This window comes from Protopterus annectens, chromosome 14.part0, assembly GCF_019279795.1.
Source record: "Protopterus annectens isolate FY-2018-M chromosome 14.part0, PAN1.0, whole genome shotgun sequence".
In the NCBI taxonomy this organism is placed as follows: domain Eukaryota; kingdom Metazoa; phylum Chordata; order Ceratodontiformes; family Protopteridae; genus Protopterus; species Protopterus annectens.
In genome coordinates, this window is record NC_056748.1 from 181,194,637 (window position 1) to 181,212,164 (window position 17,528).

Genomic DNA, 17,528 nt, shown 5'->3' on the forward strand with positions numbered 1-17,528 from the left:
AGGTTCCTTTTGAAGAGGGCCAAGGAGACGCTCTGCTTGACATGTATGGGCAGTCTGTTCCAGAGTACTCTCTGGGTCAGGAACCTATCCCTCCAGCATGTTTTGTTCATTGTGATGACAAGGTTTAGGTCCCTGGAGCATGTGGCTCTGATGGATTGGGATTTCTTTAAGTGTAGCATGTCCAACAGCTCTGGGTTTGACATGGCCTTGTATGTTAAGCAGAGATCGCCTCTGAGTAGACGATATGTGACAGAGTATGGCTGGAGTTTTTTTAGTTGGTCAGCACAGGGCATCTGCTTTAGGCCTGTGATTCTTTTAGTGAGGTGTTTCTGCAGCCTTTCCAGTTGTTGCAGATGTCTTCTGAGGCACATATCAATTGGGGCGTTGTACTCTTTGATGGATCTAATGAGGGATGGGTACAGTGGGACAATGACCTCCTTTTTTAATGAGGTTTTCCTGAATGTTGTGGCGATGTGGTTATTGAAGGTGAGACCACTGTCCACCTGTGTTTTTAAGTCTCTTATCACACTTTCGGTGTTTAGTGTACTGTCACCTATTTGGTAATTCACGGGTACATGGTTTTCCCCAAAGGGAAATACTGTGCACTTCTTGGCATTGAGCTTGAGCCCATGGCTCTGGCACCAATCATCTGTTTCTGTAAGGCCCTTTTGTAGAATATCCACATAATTTGGGGATTCAATAATTGCTCCCAGTTTGCAGTCATCTGCGAACTTTGTTAGCCAGAGTCCCTTGGTGTTGGCCTGTACTTAAGAGAAGTAGATGCCAAACAAGAGTGGTCCCATGACTGAACCCTGAGGTACTCCACTTGTCACTTGTCTGGAGCTGGATTTGGAGTTGGCAACTTTTACAGTGTGGATTCGTAGGGATTTATGCCCAGCTTAGTAAGTTTATCTATGATTGCAGAGTGGGGGATGGTGTTAAAGGCCTTGGCGAGGTCCAGATAGGCTGTGTGGACCGCCTTACCTTCGTCCACGGCTCTGGAGACTGATTTGAAGAAGTCAATCAGGTTCAGGAGATACTATCGGCCCTTCATGAACCCAAACTAGGTGGGATCCAGTGTTTGAAGGTTGTCAATGTCTTTGTTTATAAGTTCCATGATAATACGTTCCATGGCCTTGCAGATCAGGCTCGTCAAACTGGGCAGTAGTTCCCAGGATCCCAGGTGGATCCCCCCTTGTGGAGTGGGATAACTGTAGCTGTGCGCCCCTCAGAGGGCATGAAGCCTGAGGTGAGGCTATGATTAAACATGACACGTAGGTGAGGTGCCAGTTCATTTTGCAGTTCATGTGGTACACAGCCCTGGATGTCATCTGGTCCCATGGATGCTGTATTCTTAGCTTTGGAGTGTGCGGTTTTTATCTGTGTGGCCGTGATTACTGGAATTTGGCAATCTTTCGGTATTGAGATGGGCCCTTTAGTGGGGTAAGGGGGGGTGAAGTTGGCCCTGAATCAGTCTGCCAGGATATTGGCAATGCCCTTGGGATCAGTATATTTAATGCCATTCTGTTGTAGCTCACAGCAGATCTGAGCATTGCCATTTAGATTATTGATTTAGCTATAAAATGCCTTGTGGTTGTCTTTGGAATTTTTGGCAATTTTATTTTCATAACTAGCTTTGGAGGATTTTATGAGGGATCTCAGCTTCTTACTGAGGCTGGTAAGGGATTTTTTTGCATCCTAGGATTTTCCTCTTTCCTGCAAAAGTTTCTTCCCTCTGTTCTGTAGTTTATTTATGACAGGGGACCACCAGATTGGCTTCCTTTTTTTGGAGGAGAGCATCTTGGTTCTATTTGGGATGGCATGATTCATGCACGAGTGGATTTGCTCGTACAGTGCTTTAGTGTAGGATTCGGCAGTCGAACTTTCAGTTCCTGTCTGCATGGGTGTCATGAAGTTTGTCACTTCTGACTTGAGTAGCATGAAGTTGGCCTTGGAGAAGTTTTTTACAGATGTTTCCTTACTGGGGGGTGGGGGTGGATCAGACCTAACCAACGAGGGGGTGACCATAGGTGTGGAGCATCGATTTCCCATGTTGGTAATGACCAGGTCCAGGATATTGGAGCCCCTGGTGGGACTATGGATTAGTTGATCCAGAGCATTGGAATTTATGAATTCCAAGAACAATTGGGCAAAGGTGTTGGTACACGAGTAGTTTTCCCAGTTAGTGGCAGGGTAGTTGAAATCACCCAGTATTAGGGTGTTTGGTTGTATCTTAATATTTTCCAGTGTGTTTAGAAAGGTGTAGTGAGAATCTTGGGGCATGGTGGGGGATCAGTAGCAAGCTACAATTTGGATTGCAGTCTTACGTAGTGTTAGTTGCACCTGGAGAATTTCATATGCATTGTGTTGGGCAACTAGCCTGGAGGTGTGAATATCCTTAGTGAATATGGACACTCCTCCAACTTTAGTGCTTCTGTCCTGGTTTGTTGGCCGAAAAGTGTGGAAAAAGTTGTAGCCTGGTATTGCAGGGGTGCTGTCTGGAGCCTTGAACCAGATCTCAGTTACTGGACAGATATCGATGTTCTCCATTGTTAGGAGTGCCTCAAGAGAGTGCATTTTGAGGTTTAGACTTTTAGCATTGAGTAGCATTACGTTCAGATTTTGCATGCTTGTACCTGTTATGGTAGTTGATCCAGAGCATTGGAATTTATGAATTCCAAGAACAATTGGGCAAAGGTGTTGGTACACGAGTAGTTTTCCCAGTTAGTGGCAGGGTAGTTGAAATCACCCAGTATTAGGGTGTTTGGTTGTATCTTAATATTTTCCAGTGTGTTTAGAAAGGTGTAGTGAGAATCTTGGGGCATGGTGGGGGATCAGTAGCAAGCTACAATTTGGATTGCAGTCTTACGTAGTGTTAGTTGCACCTGGAGAATTTCATATGCATTGTGTTGGGCAACTAGCCTGGAGGTGTGAATATCCTTAGTGAATATGGACACTCCTCCAACTTTAGTGCTTCTGTCCTGGTTTGTTGGCCGAAAAGTGTGGAAAAAGTTGTAGCCTGGTATTGCAGGGGTGCTGTCTGGAGCCTTGAACCAGATCTCAGTTACTGGACAGATATCGATGTTCTCCATTGTTAGGAGTGCCTCAAGAGAGTGCATTTTGAGGTTTAGACTTTTAGCATTGAGTAGCATTACGTTCAGATTTTGCATGCTTGTACCTGTTATGGTAGTGGTTTTGTCCTTTGAGCCTTGCCTAAAAAAGGCACTATAGGGGTGGCAAGAGCCTTGGCCAGTAACCTGAATCCCAGGGCTGACAGGTGCAGACCATCTCTGGCAAAGCTTTATGGTTTGTCGATCATGTTGTCCAAGGCAGACAGATACTGGGTACCCTTTGAATGACACCAGAAGCTTAGCCAGTTGTTGAAGTCAATCATTTTGTCCTTATACTGTGGTATCATTCTGGGCGAAGGTAGGATGCTACTCAGGGCTAGGGTCAGGGGCCACATGATCCGAGAGCTCTTCCATGTCTCTTATGTAGTCCAGGGAGGTACGAATCAAGTCATTCACTCCAACATGGACAATGGCAGAGTCGTATTTGTACTTGATGTGGAGTGACTTGAGTGCATGCGTTATGTGGCGGATCCCGGCACCTGACAGGCAGCTGACTGTAATTTTCTCCTTGTTCAGCCTGGTGAGTGGGACATCAGTGTGCCTGACTATAGAGTCACCTGTGGTTAATGTGTTGGGTACGTTGTCTTGCCTTAGGGACTGCTGTTGGGTGGCATACTGTTGTTGTGAGCTATGTGATACTTTGGTTGTGATTGGTGTTTGCCTTTCAGCTTTGGAGGTCCTTGCTGCTTAGGCAGGTTAATGTTAAGGGCCTCCGCATATGTGGGTTTAGTGTTGCTATGTGTGGGTGTTGGTGGTGAGGGTTTTGAAGAGCTATGTTTGCTGCTTGAGGTGTAGTGTGGGTGTTAACCTTCTCCTCTTGATTGTCTATCAGAATCTTGGCTGGAGAGAGCTTTGCTTCCAGTCTGACTATGTAAGTGCATCTCTCGCAGGTTGTAGTGTTGGGTGGTTGGAGGAGAGGGTTGTCTGTGTACATGAGGCAATTGCTGCATTGCCCCAGTATGCCCAGATTCACCAGGTGCACAGGAGAAATCATCGGAAGCTGACCCTTGGACATGTCTGGTTAGGTGCTTTTTTTTTTCTTTTTTTTTTTGTAAAGTACAAGAGCTGATGTTCATTGTGTTTCACTGTTGCAGTCATTACAATTGGGTTATCCTGCTGGCAGGCTGCCTGCAGTCTGCCTGAGTTGCAAAGACTAGGTCCGGCGTCGGTTGCTTTCGCCTCCTCCCTGACGTCAGTGCGCCAGGGGTATAAAAGATGCAGCCGACGCCATTTTCTTCAGTCTTTCTTGCCACGCGGTGCCCGAAGCAAAAGCAGTTCACAGGTGCCGGACGGCCAACTCCTGAGATTTTCAAATTCGAATTTCAGATCCAAAGTCTTCATTAAAGCTCAGTACCCTGTTGGAGAAAATTTTTTCTTGCTCCAGACCGATGCCAGAAAAAGTTAATAATTGTATTTCTTGTGGGAAGCAAATACCTCATAAGGATGTTCATTCTTACTATATTCCTTGCCTAGGCTCTGACCACGACGTTGCTAGTTGTTGGCTTTGTGCTAGATTTAATCAACGCACTATTAAGCGTCAGTACGATTTTGCATTTCATTATTTTGGCAGAAGATTTAACTATATAATGCCATCGGAGCAACCGACTACCGCAGTTATAAAAAGCGCAAAGAAAAGGACAGGCATCCGAGGTCCAAAACCAGTGACGAGGCTTCTGCTAAGCCTGTCACCGGTTCTCTGTGAGGTGCTTTCGCAGCCCCTGACACCTGCTACCTCAGAGCCACAGGCCACTTCCAACTCCCACGTGGAGCCGACTAGGCTACTGGAAACTCAAAGAATTGGAGATTCGGATACTATTCCCTCAGATAGGTCTGGAGCCGCTGAGCAGGCATCGGCTTCTGAGGGTGATGTCCTTCAAGGATGCATCTGCAGTCCTTACATATGGGTTGTCCTGCCTCAGGCAGCCCCTCGGTCGGCTGGATTCCAAAGTCTGGGTCCGGAGTCGGCTGATGTCGCCTCCATCCTGACGTCAGAGCGCCTGGGATATAAAAGCGTCAGCCGACGCCATCTTCCTCAGTCTTTCTTGCCGCGCAGTGCCCGAAACAGAAGCAGTTCGCAAGTGCCGGTCGGCCAGCTCCTGAGATTTCAGCTAACTGAAGACTTCAAAAAGCTAAGTACCCCGTTGGGGACTCTTTCTTGCCTCAGCCGATGTCAGATCAAACGGTTAAAGTTAATAATTGTTTATCTTGTGGGAAACAAATACCTCATAAGGATTTCCACTCTTACTGCCTACCCTGCCTAGGCCCAGACCACGACGTCTCGGCCTGTGCAGCCTGTGCCTCTTTCAATAGACGTCGGGCGGAGTTCGCAGAGGAATTTTTTGGGGAAAAATACTGTTACACTATGCCGTCGGAGCTTCCGACTCCTCATTTACCCAAAAAACGGAAGGACAAGGACCGACACACGCGATCCGTGGTTTCGGCCGAAACCACGCCCAGGCCTACCACGAGTGTCTCTGTCTCTGCCGAAACCGAATCCTCGGTGCTTCCGACCGACGAAACCGCACAACCGACAATCTCGGCCCCGGAGGCCACCTCTGAGTCGGTTATAGAATTTCCTACTGAAACCGGTGCTCTGGAAATATCCAACACCATTTCTCTAGATAAGACTACTCCAGCACGTGGGGCAGCCAGGCCTCCTGTATCCATGTCCATTAAGGCATTTACACGTGCTAAAGCTGCTAAACAGCCAAAATCTCTCCTTCCCAAGACTATTCCTCAGGGATCCACTACCAGTTCACAGATTTTAAGTTTAGCTGAGGACCTTATTTCCCTAATTAGGGGCTCTCAGCCACATCCGGACAGGGGCTCTCAACCTCCTCAAGACAAAAGGCCCAGGGTTGAGCAGACAGATCCCCAGTCTTCTGATGAGGCCTCAGATGACTCTGCCCTATCAGACTACCAGGAGGAGGCCTTTACGGCCTACGAGGATTCTCATGCAGAGGAATCTATACCCTCGGCCTCCCCTCCTGAAGAGTTGTCCTTTGGGGAGACCCTCCACTCCATGAGAGAGCATTTCAAATGGCAGGCCAGGAATTCTCTGACTCCAGGAAGAGATTAAGAACTTTTTTGCATTTACCTCAACATAGACCTTTGGCTATTCCTCCAGTTTTAAATGTCATTGATGATGTGTACTCTGAGTCTAGTATTTCCCCTGACTCCCTTCCTCCGGCTCCTGTCAAACCCGATAGGTACTACAGGGTCCCGGACTCACATCATTTCCTTTACAAGGGCCACTCTGCTGACCCAGAAACTATTTCCCAGGGCCCTAAAGGGGTTGCAACCACCACTACTAAAAACCCACTCCCTTCTGAAAGGGAGTCCAGGGCTTTAGAGAGAGAGGGTAAAAAGGTGTATACTTCTTCCACTCTGTCTATGAGGGCATTAAATTGTCAATTCCATATTTATTTATTTATTTATTTATTTATTTATTTATTTATTTATTGCAGTTGGTTTACCAGGATAGTCCATTGGGCCATAAAGAACCCGTTTTCAATGGAGTCCTGGGGAGAAAAGCTCCAAAAAGCAAAAAAAGATACATGTAACAGAACAATATAGGTACAGCAAGTGTTTTTTTTTTTTTTTTTTTTTTTTAAAACAAATTATGCGCAAAAAATAACAATTAATACAGATTGAGAAGAATATACAACAATAGTACAACAGATATAGCAATGAATACAGCTTTGAGAGGAATCATACTAACTAAGGAATTGTACAATGTGATGCTAAAGGACATTTCATAGTGGGGGAAGTAGACTTAAGGGCCTGTCTAGTAGATTTTATGCAATTCTAAGGTATAGTAGGGAAGTTAGCTGGAAGGAGAAGGGGAGGTGAGAGGACAGAGTTAGTTATGTAGGGTGGGAGCAAGAGCATTCCCACTGTGATGTTAGATGTGAATGAAGAGATTTTTTGAAAGTAGAGTGGTTGGAGGTGGTGCGGATGGAAGGTGGTAGGGAGTTCCAATGGCGAGCTAGGCTGAAGGATAGAAGGTTTCTGCCTGGGGGGTGAGTAGGTTTATGCACTTCTAGTAGGTTTTGATTGTTTGACCTTAATACTCTGTTGGGTAGGTGCATTTTAAAGGCAGATGAAAGGGATGGACAGAGGGAGGGGTTGAGAATAAGCTTATGGGCTAGAGTTAGTTGAATGTAAGTTAGTTGATTGGGAAGTTCTAGCCATTGTAGTTTCTGGAGGAGGAACAATGATGGGTGGAGGACCTATGGCTGGTGGCAAATTTTGATTTTGTTGTAGCAACAGGAGAGCTGTTTTTTTAAAGAGGACTGAAGATTTGTTAGGAGTGGGGCACCATAGAGAAGGGAGGGGATAAGGAAGCAAGTGGAGAGAGTAATTTTAGTGGCAGGTGTGAGGTAGGGATTCTGTCTGTAAAGCATGCCTAGTTTCTGATGGGTTTTTTTGATATTTAGTTGTAGGTGAGAGTTAAATTTAAGTTGGTTATCAATTTGGACCCCAAGTAACTTAGTCTCTGACACTATTTCTAGAGGTGAGTTATTTTGACTAGTGATTGAGAATGTGTTCATATCAAAAGGAGTAAGTTTAGAAGGAGTAAATATCATTAGTTTGGTCTTGGAAGCATTAAGAGCTAGATGGTTACTTAACATCCATTGCTCTGTGGTAGAGAAGGCATCTTGAGTTAGTTTTTGAAGTATAGTGATTGAAGTGGCAGAACAGATGATAGTTGAATCATCTGCATATTGGATGATGTTTGAGAATGGGATAGATTTGTGGAAATTGTTTATAAATATATTAAATAGAAGGGGACCCAGTATGGAGCCTTGATGAACTCTTGTAGGGGTACTAAGGAATGGGGAGGTGGCTTTCTTCCATTTTACTGCTTGATTTCTGTTGGTTAAGTAGCTAGAGAACCAACTCAAGGAGGAGGGAGATAGATTAATTTCAGAGAGTTTAGCTAAAAGCAGGCTGTGTGATATAGTATCAAAGGCTTTGGAGAGGTCAAGTAGCAGGGTAGAGACAAATTGGCCAGAATCACGAGCTTTATTTACAAGTTCAAGGAAGGAGAGGAGGGCTGTCATGGTGCTATGATTTGGTCTGAATCCGTGTTGTATGGGAGTTATGAGGTGATTATCTAGGAGATATGGAAGGAGTTGAAGTTGGATACATTTTTCTAGGATTTTAGAGATAGGGGACAGGATAGCTATGGGGCGGAAATTTGTTATATGATACAATACCAAGAGTATTTGTTAGATGAATTGCATAAAAAACTTTCTTCACCTGAACCCCTAGATCGCAAGGCCCTTCAGGATCTGGTACATAACTCCAAGCAGGTTAGCAACCATTTCTTGCAGTGTGGTTATGATGCATTGGAAGCTTCATGTAGGTCAGCAATGACAGGTGCAGTCATACGTAGACATGCTTGGCTGAAGGAACAAACACTGCCAGATCATGTTAAAGCAAAGCTTCTGGATGCTCCACTGGAATAACAAAAGTTATTTGGCTCCACAGCTCAAGAGGTTTTAAAGAAATTTGAGGAAAAGGCTAAATCAGTACAAACAGTCAAAGATTTCCTACAGGTCCAGCCACCAAGATTCAGCAGAAATTGGCCTTCTAAGAATTGGTCCTTTCCGGACACAGACAGATTTCAAAGAGGCAGAAACAGGCGTGCCAGAGGTAGAGGGCAAGCTCGAGGCTCCTACAGAGGACGTCAGTGGCAGCCTCCAAACCAGAGAGGTACTGCAGGACCTACAACTACTACACAAGAACCATCTCAATGACTTGACTATGACCCCGCCAACCAGGGCTCAATTGGAAGCACCTTTGGGCGGAAAGCTATCTTTATTCTCTAAAAACTGGCACAGTATTACAAAGGACAAATGGATACTGCAAATAATAGACAAAGGATACAGATTCCATTTTCATACATTACCAAAAAGACAAGGCATGCCAAACCTGCCACCAAACCAAAGGGCAGAGGCTTTCAAACAAATTTCCAAGCTACTTCAAATGAGGGCAATAGAAAGGGTTCCTCTCTCAGAACAAAGCCAAGGATTTTATTCCAGACTATTCCTTGTTCCAAGAAAAGAAAAGCAATGGAGACCAATACTGGACTTGTCCGCACTGAATACTTACCTCATCGTGCCAAAATTCAAGATTCTGACCTTACAGCAACTCCTTCCCATGCTGGGCAAGGGGTCCTGGCTGGTAACTCTAGACCTCAAGGAGGCATACCTGCATGTCCCTATCAGACAAAGTTGCAGAAGACATCTCAGATTTCTTGCAGGTTCAGAGCATTATCAATTCTCAGCATTGCCATTTGGCTTATCTACTGCGCCCAGAGTATTCATGAAATGCCTGGCATCAGTAGTTGCACAGTGCAGACTTCAGGGGATTCAAATTTACCCATACCTGGACGACTGCCTCATACAAGCGGACAGCCAGCAAACACTGGTAGAACACTTAAACTATGTCATCCGACTACTACAGGCCTTGGGATTCACAGTCAACATTCAGAAATCAAGACTTGTTCCATCCCAACGAATAATTTTCCTGGGTGCAAAACTGGATACAAACACCCAGATGGCTTTTCTCACAGAAGAAAAACAAGCACAACTACCGGATTATTTCAGAAATCTGACAACACAAACCCAGCTAACTGCAAGGAAGATCCTGCAGGCCCTGGGATTCATGGCATCTTGCATTCTTCTGATCCCACAAGCAAGGCTGCATATGAGGAAACTACAATGGTACCTAAAGAGTCTATGGTCTCAGCACAGTCACAGTCTAGAAACTTTGATCCCCCTCGTTCCTTGCCTTCTAAAGGAATTCCTGTGGTGGGCAAAAGCAAGCCAGTCAAACATGGGCCTGCCTTTCAGCAAGCCACATATCAGCCAAACCATTACAACGGATGCCTCAGACCATGGATGGGGAGCTCACATGGAAGGCAGATGCATTCAAGGGCAATGGACACAAAGGGAATTGCATCTGCACATCAACCAAAAGGAAATGCTGGCAGTGATACATTCCATCGGGGCCTTAAGGCTCTTCCTGCACCAAGGTCACCTGTTAATAAAGACAGACAATACCACAGTTATGTGGTACATAAACAAGCAAGGGGGTACCCATTCATACCCTCTTTGCAGGCTGGCGATGAATCTGTGGGACTTTTCCCTGAAACTCAATATAGAACTACAATCCCAGTTCGTACCAGGAAAAGACAATGTTCTGGCGGACAGCCTGAGCAGAAACATCATGGATCCACACGAATGGATGTTGCACCCGGATATATTTCTCCAGATAACACATGCATGGGGAACGCCGGACATAGATCTTTTTGCCTCCCACCACAACCATCAACTGAGGAAATTCTGCACAAGGACATACCATCCTCAACCATGGAAAGTGGACGCCCTCTCATTCAACTGGAATACTCTAACAGTATATGCATTCCCACCTCTTCCATTAATGACCAAGGTCTTACTGAAGATCAGGATAGAGCAACCAAAAGTAATCCTGATAGCCCCGGACTGGCCAAGACAACACTGGTACCCACTGTTAAGGAGCATGTCACGCACAAAACCTTGGCCTCTACCACAATGGCCACTTCTTCTGACACAGCACAATTACAAGACTCTGCACTCCAGTCTAAAAACCTTGCAGCTGACAGCCTGGAGAATACCTTGACTCCTCGCCAGGATAAACTATCCAAGAGGGTACAGGATATCATCATGGAAGCCCGGCGGCCCTCCACAAGAAAAGCATATTCAGCAAAATGGAAAAGATTTTGTACCTGGAACACCGCAAAGGGTCAAGATCCGACAATCATGAGCATTCCACATATTCTAGAATACTTGGCTGAAATGCTCCATAATGGCCTTTCTTATTCCTCCATAAAGATCCATGCTTCAGCAATTTCAGCAGAGTACAACACTGACCCACCTGTATTCTCTCATCCTCTGCTAAGACAGTTTCTAAGAGGGATAAAAAACATCAACCCTCCAAGGAAACCACCAGTGCCTACATGGGACCTTAACTTCATGTTGGAAAAATTAACTCTTCCTCCCTTTGAACCAGCAGCATCTTCAGAACTACAATTCCTGTCTTGGAAGACTGCCTTCCTCCTGGCCATAACCTCAGCGAGAAGAGTATCTGAGTTACAGGCCGTCATGGCAGTTCAGCCATTTCTCATTTTTCATCGGGACAGAGTCTCTTTGAGAACCAATCCTTCATTCATGCCGAAGGTGGTATCCAGGGTTTCACTGAACCAAGCTATTCACCTGCCTACCTTCTTTCCAAATCCACAAAATAAAGGAGAAAAACTTCTGCATACTTTGGACATCCACAGACAGTTGCGATATTACTTGGACAGAACTAAGACTTACAGAAAAACTGGCCAACTCTTTGTAGCATATGCTGCTGGTGTAAAAGGAAAAGCAATTTCCAAACAGACAGTTTCAAAATGGATAGGAAATTGCATTCGGTTTTGTTACTCCTTTCATGGAAAAGCTGTGCCAGCTAACATTAGGCCTCATTCCACCAGAGCAACAGCCACCTCCACAGCCTTCTTAAGAGGGGTGGCTACAAAGGAGATTTTAGAAGCTGCTACATGGAGCTCCGTGCATACATTTTCCAAGCATTACAATTTGCCCTTATATTCCAGATCCAGAGCAGGCTTTGCTACTGCAGTCCTGCAGGGCATGTTAGCTACACCATCCTTTTCTTAGGTCCTACCTCCCCCAGCTTGGCTATGGTATTCTACCCATATGTAAGGACTGCAGATGCATCCTTGAAGGGACATTGTACAGTTTTGTACCTACCATAAATGTAGATGTCCGATAGGTATGCATCTGCAGTCAGGATTTCCCTCCCTCCTACCCCTCTGTGGTATATTTTGGATACCTATCCCTCCTTTTAGCTAGCTGGGGTTATCTTTTATGGTGTATTTGTTTTTTATTGCTGTGCATGTTTGGAATTTTTCATTTCTCCAAATTTAGCCTTACTTAGAGGGCAACTGGCATCTGGGGCAAGAAAAACTGAGGAAGATGGCGTCGGTTGACGCTTTTATATCCCAGGTGCTCTGACGTCAGGATGGAGGCGACATCAGCCGATGCCGGACCCAGACTTTGGAATCTGGCCGACCGAGGGGCTGCCTGAGGCAGGACAACCCATATGTAAGGACTGCAGATGCATACCTATCGGACATCTACATTTATGGTAGGTACAAAACTGTACTTTTTCAGGCCTACACAGTTATATGTAAAACCAACTTCAGCTTCAAAGGCAAAGACTAAAGCAGCTCTAAAGACAAAGAAACAAGTACAGCATTCTCCTGGACAGGCCTCCATGCCTAAAAAATAGATGCTTAAAATGTCCGAAGACCTAATTACTTTGATCATGGGTTCCCATCCCCCACCTGATAAGAGGCCTAGGCAAGAGATAGATTATGCATCTTCAGATCAGGTTTCCATTTCCTCTGATTCCTCTTCTGACCAGGAATATTCTCTTCCTCCCTATGAGGATTCTGATGCTGAAGAATCCATTCCTTCTGCCTCTCCTCCTGAGGATTATTCTTTTGGGGAAACCCTACATACTGTGAGGGAGCATTTCCACTGGGAGAGCCAAGATTACTCAGAATCCGAGAAAAGGCTCAGAGACTTCCTTTTATTACCTCAGCACAGGCCTCTTGCCATTCCTCTTGTTTTAGACATTGTAGATGATGTATTTTCAGAGTCCGGACTGTCTCCTGACTCTTTGCCTCCAGCTCCTGTTAAGCCAGACAGATACTACAGGGTTCCTGATTCACTTAAATTTCTTTAGAAAAACCCTGCTGCAGACCCAGAAACTATCTCTCAGAGTCCCAAAGGGGTCAAGGCGTCCACTGCAAAAAACCCTATACCCTCTGATAGGGATTCAAGGGCTCTGGACAGATGGGGGAAAAAGATTTATACTTCAGCTACCATGGCTGTAAGAGCTTTAATTTGTCAATTTCATATGCTTAAATATTAGCAATATCTAATGTCTCTGCTTAAACAAAAAATGTTGACAAATTCAGAATGTGCAGAAAACAAAGAAATGCAGGATTTATTGCATGCTGCTGAACAAGTAGGAAAGAATACTTTGCAATGTGGTTTTGATTCTCTAGAGGCCTCTTGCAGGGCCGCTGTTACAGGTTCTGTCATTAGGAGACATGCTTGGTTAAAAGAACAGAATCTGCCTGATCATGTTAAAACAAAATTATTAGATGCTCCATTACAACATGATACCTTGTTTGGTGTTAAAGCAGAAGAGGTTTTGAAGAAAATGGAGGACAAAGCTAAATCTATGCAAACAGTGAAGGATTTCTTACAGGTACAGCCTCCCAGATTTAGCAGGAACTGGCCTGCAAAAAATTGGTCCTTTCCAGTGTCAGACAGACCACAAAGAGGTAGATACAGATGCCCCAGAGGCAGATCACAGCCCCAAGGCTCATATAGGCCTAAACAATGGGGTGCTTCAACCTCCAAAAGCGGAGAAGAAAAATCACAGCTATACAGGAAATAGTCTCAATGACTTTCCCCTGCCAGCACCAAGCACTTATCTTCTGGCAGCTCCCTTGGGGGGAAAACTAGCACTTTTTGCTCATAATTGGCATATGATCACTCAAGACAAATGGGTCTTAAATATCGTATCCCAGGGCTACAGGTTCCATTTTCATGCCCTGCCAAGGCCAAATGGTATGCCAGACCTGCCTCGCAATCAATGGGCAGAGGCACAAAAACAAGTTTCATCCCTCATGGACATGAGGGCCATTCAGCAAGTACCACAGCAAGAGCAGGGACAAGGATTTTACTCAAGGCTATTCTTGGTGCCCAGAAAGGACAAAACCTGGAGACCAATACTGGACCTGTCGATCCTGAACACATTCCTGGACATTCCAAAATTCAAAATGTTAACTCTGCAGCAGCTTCTGCCCATGCTAGGCAAGAAGGCTTGGCTTGTGACTTTACACCTAAAAGAGGCATACCTGCATGTCCCAACCAGACAATCATGCAGAAGATACCTCAGATTTATAGCTAGCTCAATGGATTACCAATTCTCTGCACTGCCCTTTGGCTTATCTACTGTGCCCAGGGTCTTCACAAAGTGCCTGGCACCAGTAATTGCTTTTTGCAGACAAAGAGGAATTCAAATATATCCTTACTTGGACGACTGCCTTATTCAAGCAGAGAACAAGGACACTCTACTACAGCATCTGGTGTTTGTAAAAACATTACTAGCAGGCCTAGGGTACACAGTAAATGAAAAGAAATCAAAACTTGTACCCTCTCAAGAGGTAATATTCCTGGGTGCAAGCTTAAATGCAACTGCCCAGATGGCTTATCTCACGCCAGACAAACACGGACAACTGACTACTTATTTCAAAATGTTGGCAACAAAGACCCAGTTATCTGCAATAAAAGTTCTGCAGGCTTTGGGCTTTATGGCATCCTGCATTCTGCTAATTCCATATGCAAGACTGAATATGAGGAAACTTAAATGGTATCTAAAAAGTGTTTGGACTCAACATTGCCACAGCCTGGAAACAATAAATGTGAGAGTGTTCAATCTCGCCTTTGTTCTTACACATGGGTTCGGAGCCGATCCTCGGCTCCGTGCCGGCCGACTGCAAGCTCTGCATCGAGAAGAAGCTCGAGGACATCTAATACCCACAATCCCCCTCTGCCTTTACCTCAGATCTAGTTTGCCGCTGCTGCATTCGCATCGCTGGAGGCTAGCTCGAGGGTTTTCAGATAAGATTTAACTTTCTTTTTGTTAAATTTTCAAGAGAACTTGTTCAAAAACACTAGTTATTGTATTTAGTGTATGGTGTGTGTGTAGAGAGAGAAATTCTCGGTACCGTTAACTTAGTTTAACTTCTTTTAACTGGTATAGAGTTTTTCGGGGCCTACCACCCCTACTTGGATTGACAAACGGACTGACATTTCTACCGGATTTGACCCTTTTTTTTTTCTCTGGATTGACTGTTACTGGACTTGACTTTTTTCTCTTACTTCTAAATGTCTGAGAAAATGAAATCTGGATTCAAGCGTTGCCAGTGTGGCCAAAAGATGTCGGTCACGGACAACCACAGTTCCTGTATCTACTGCCTTGGCCCTCTCCACTTACAAGAGGACTGTTCTATTTGTCACTGTTTTAGTGGGAGGGTCATGACAGATAGGTGCAGGAAACTGATGGACAGAGGTTTGTTGAAACCCTCTTTCCAGGAGGCTCTGGATGCTTCAGACCAGGCATCCAAATCCTCGAAGGAATCGAGGACGTCGGAGCCCAAGTCATCGGCTCCGAGCTCTTCGGGTAAAGTTAGATCACCGGTTCCACAGACTTCGGGGCCGAGTGTTCAACTGTTTGCAGTTTCGAGCCTCGAGTCTTGGAACCGGTGACGGAGCTCCTCCACCGACTCTGTTGAGGTCGGCTCCGTCTTCGATCCCTTCGACTCGTTCTTCCAGGCCCCTTTCCAACACCGATGTGGACCGTGTGGTGCAGAAATTGTTGGAGCATACGGCCCTATCCAAGCTTATCTCGGTCTCCTCTCAGTTGATGTCGAGACTTGAAGGCCTGCCACTATCTCCATCTGTTCCTCCTCCGAGACCTGTCCAGTCTTCGGAGCCGGAAGAAGCTGAACTGATGATTGTGGAGCCCTCGGTGCCAGAACCGTCTTTTCTCGGTCGGCACGTTCACCTCGACTCCATCCGATCCGGTACTGGAGTCTCAGGGCAAGATCCATCCTTGGTTCCGGGACCGAGTCGGACCGATGTTTCGTTCCGACGCTCCTCTCGAGCCTCGGCGGATCGACTCGGTTCCGTCCTCGGGTCGGTGCCTTCGGTTCCTGTTTCGGGATTCTTCCCATTTCTTCGAACCGGGAGATACCTCGACTCGGGACCCGGGGCCTTCGACCTCATGAGGAAGGTGTTGTCTACCCAGACAACCACATCAGCAGGAACAGCTTCTCCTCCCCACAAAGGACCGTTATCCTCCTCTGCACCCACGGCCACATCCAAGCGTCGGGCACCAGTGTCTCAGCCACCCCTGGAGGGTGCCCCCTCTTCCTCAGAGGCTTCTTCGGATGCTCCCACGAAGAAGTCCCTAGGAAAAGATTGTGTAAGAGGAGACACTTGGATTCTCCACAAGAATCCTTGACATCTGATACTGACTTAGATGAGTCAGAAGGGTCCCCTAAGTCACCTTCAGAAGATGTCTCCTTTTCTGACATCTTGGAGATCCTAAAACAGAGAGGTGACTGGCAATCCCTCCCCCCTTCTGAGGATGAGTCAGTTTTGCTGAAGGCATTTGGTGCTCGCCCTTCCTCCTCCTGGGTCACTCCGCCTTCGATGAGTTAATGGAGTTGATTGCTCAAGGGCGTGGAGACACCTGACACGGTGGAACCAGTCCCTAGGAAGCCAAATAAGTACATTACGGCACCACAGGACAAGGCTTACCTCACCAAAGGAGTTTCAGTAGACGCCATGGTGATGGCAGCGGCCACGAAAAAGGAGATGTCGGAGTCTTCCTCATCTGTCCATCCGCCTAACAAAGATTCTAGGACCATGGACAGATACGGGAAGCGCATTTTCAGTTCAGCGGCTTTCTATGCTCCCTGAACTATTTGACTCATTTTACACGTTTACAGAGGGATCTAGTCAAAGAGTTGGGAGATACCCTCCAGGGTACTACAGATGCTGCTGTTTCAGAGAAAGTTACAGCACATCTCAACACCCTTACATCCATTGTAAACTCGTCCATGAGGCTGATATCCTCGCAGCGAAGGATCGAGTAGGGCAGCGGCTTCAGCGATTGCTCTTCGTAGGCAATCCTGGATGCGCTTATGTTCGCTTGCGGAAGCCTTCAAGTCTTACTTTACTAACGCCCCATTTGATGGAGCCACACTTTTTGGCCCTAAAGTAAAGGAGACCCTTACCCGGTGTGAACAGGAGGGAAAGACTCTGTCTGCTGTCGGAGTCCGTTTTTCCACCCCTTCCAGACCGTACCCCAAAGGGCAACGTGGTGGGAAAATGTGGTTTCGAAAACCCCAAGGATCTTTTCCAAACACACAGGGTGATGCCCCTCTAGAGGCAGAGGGGGGGGGCAGAGGCGGAAGACGCCGCCCTGGCGGCAGGGGGGTCCGCAAAACCAAGGTGACAGGGATAACCTCCCTGGCAAACCTTTTCAGCACTCCTGCGAGGAGGCCCGACTGTCCTGCTCTGGCGGCAGTCGGGGTCGCTTAGCTTTATACCCTCAGGCCTGGCAAACCTTTCTTCAGACAATTGGGTAAAAGCGTTGTTACCAGAGGTTACAAAATCCCATTTCTATCCACACCCATTCCAAAGAGAAACTCCCAGATGTACCACCCCATCTGCGAGACCCAGCAGCTACAGA

At 46.1% G+C, this 17,528-nt stretch overlaps 1 protein-coding gene across 3 annotated transcripts in view; it reads left to right on the top strand.

Annotated features, from left to right (window-relative positions):
- Positions 1-17,528, top strand: part of FAF1 (Fas associated factor 1) — a 5,915,525-nt gene that overhangs the window by 1,370,298 nt on the left and 4,527,699 nt on the right. The gene's annotated exons all lie outside the window — the stretch shown is intronic.